This window comes from Mesocricetus auratus, unplaced genomic scaffold, assembly GCF_017639785.1.
Source record: "Mesocricetus auratus isolate SY011 unplaced genomic scaffold, BCM_Maur_2.0 contig_12847_pilon_obj, whole genome shotgun sequence".
Classification (NCBI taxonomy): domain Eukaryota; kingdom Metazoa; phylum Chordata; class Mammalia; order Rodentia; family Cricetidae; genus Mesocricetus; species Mesocricetus auratus.
This window is the reverse complement of record NW_024432765.1, coordinates 30,664-32,889: the sequence shown is the minus strand read 5'-3', so window position 1 is coordinate 32,889 and position 2,226 is coordinate 30,664. Positions and strand designations below refer to the sequence as shown.

The following is a 2,226-nucleotide window of genomic DNA, read 5'->3' as shown; positions in this document are numbered from 1 at the left end:
TACCAAATATAATGACTATAAACCATAAGTAACCAGCAAGAAGTGCAAATTTAACATTTTTCAAATAACAAATGTTCACATTGGCTATCTTTTCTGATTATGCAATTTTGGAATATGAAGGTTTTCTGTATAATTTTTCTTGTTGCAAATATTTTGAAAGCTTTACAGATATATTTTTTTAAAAATCTTTCACATGCATTTTTAAACTTGTGAACATACCTGCTTTTCAGCATTTTTGACATTTATCAAGTTTTAAATTGTACTTTGTATTTTAACGACTGTAGCCACATATCATCATGGGGGTGGTTGGAGGAAGGGGAATTGTATATAACTCCAGTCACAGAATAAGAGCAACAAAACCCTCCAAATTAATATATTTCTGGACTCTTGAAGTTCAAGTTAAGGGTAATAGCAAATGTGGTCTCTGGCCAGGGCCCGGTGTTTACAAGGCAAGTACGTATGTGATCTCACATGGCAGACAAGGGGGGAAGGGGATGTGTGAGGACTCTTTCCAGGGACCCTGGTCCCATTCATCAGTGTCCTGTGTTCATGACAGCATTTTCTAAAAGCCTTATCTCCCAACACTGTCCTTATGGTTAGATCTCCTATGAATTTTAGGGACACAAACATACAGACCACAGAAACACAAAAGTTTCTAAAATGTATTTGTAACATTTGCTTTCCATCTCCTAGACATGGTGCTAAATTCTAAAGTCATTTTGTGTACCATTTTTAGGGAGCTTTAAGTTAAATCAGCTGCAGAATTCAGAAGGGAAAAGTGATCTGGGTTATTCATGTCTCAAGGGGACAAAGAAATAGAGCAACCATGTCCTACCTCCCTTCTCTGGGAGGAGTCAAGGAGATCATTGTTCTTCGGGTTTAAGTTGAAGGAGCTTATTTTCAAAATATATCCACATGACAGTGTGCTATGCATTACTTTTCCACAGGACTCAATCCCTGGAACTGTCAACTCCTTCACCTTGCATTTCTCTTCCACTATGAGCAGACCCACTCTGTTGCACGGCTCTGTGGCTTTCTGTAGCGTTGTCTGCCTCACCCTAGCCACTCACTGTCTAGCTTTCCCAAAAGTGGAAAAGAGGGAGACAGCACATGCTCATGGGGAGACATAGCAGTCCTGGGAGATGAACACTGGTGACCAAGAAAACATCTCCTCTGCTCCAAAGCACATGTCCCAGCAGATGCCCTCTGAATCTCCAATGGTGCTGTCTGCAGGATCATCAGTGATGCAATTAAATAAAGTAACCTCTGTCAACAAAGAACGCCATCTTCCAGGAGCTGGGCTTCTGCATCCTGACATCCCTGATCTTCACTCTTCCAGTGAGCCAGTGATCTCAGCCAGTGAAGAAGGGCATGGTCCCAGACAGCTTGCAAAGATGTCTCCTGAACACAGACTTTCCAAGGCCATGTCAATCATTGCTGTCTCTTCACCTACTTCTCTTAATCCTCACCTGGAGGGACCACATAGCAGTTCTAGCACCCAGCCCATTAGAGAAGGGATCACAGACGTAACACGTGACTTCCTTAAGCATGTGGATAATGAGTTGTTTGCCACTGAAAGTCAGGAAGCAGTTAGCTTGGGAAGCACAGCTACATCTTATATAAAAACCAAAGAAATGCGAACTGCCAATCCAAGAACTGAGAAATTTGAGACAGATGCATCCAAGGGGATGACTGCTGTTCCTCGTATTGATTCCACAACAGATACAGAGCCTGGTTGGGGGAGGGGGAGACCCTCAGAGAAGTCAGGTGACAATTCCCAGACCACTGCCACCACACACTTGGTGGATATTTTGATATTGATCCAAGAGCTGACAGTCTTCTGGGAGACCTCAAGGTCACAGTGAGTGTGAGCACAGCTGTTCCAATTTCTTCTGTCCTAAGTGATTAGTGCGATGACATCATGCTTGAGGGAGCTAGTCTGACAGGGACCCCAGATTTAGGAGACTGTGCAGAGACTCAAGTGAGAATGGAGCCACCACAGGGACCAAATGACGGCTTTTAGGGCACTGAGTGGAGCCCACTTCCCCAGTGGTTACAACGATGTCACTTTGATATCAGCGTCTGCTGTTTTTCAGTTTTTGACATAGTAGTGAATTTAACGTATAGGGATCTGGTCTATTTATAAAAGTCCTCCTTTTTATACATCACTCAAGAGATGACAATGGCCACTCAAGAACCAGACCCCACATTACCCTTGGTGACACA

The 2,226-nt window shown here is 43.2% G+C and overlaps 1 pseudogene; it reads left to right on the top strand.

The window, feature by feature from the left end:
- Window positions 1–794: 794 nt before the first annotated feature.
- On the top strand, window positions 795–2,023 carry LOC121138395 (annotated as a pseudogene).
- The last annotated feature ends 203 nt before the right edge of the window (window positions 2,024–2,226 follow it).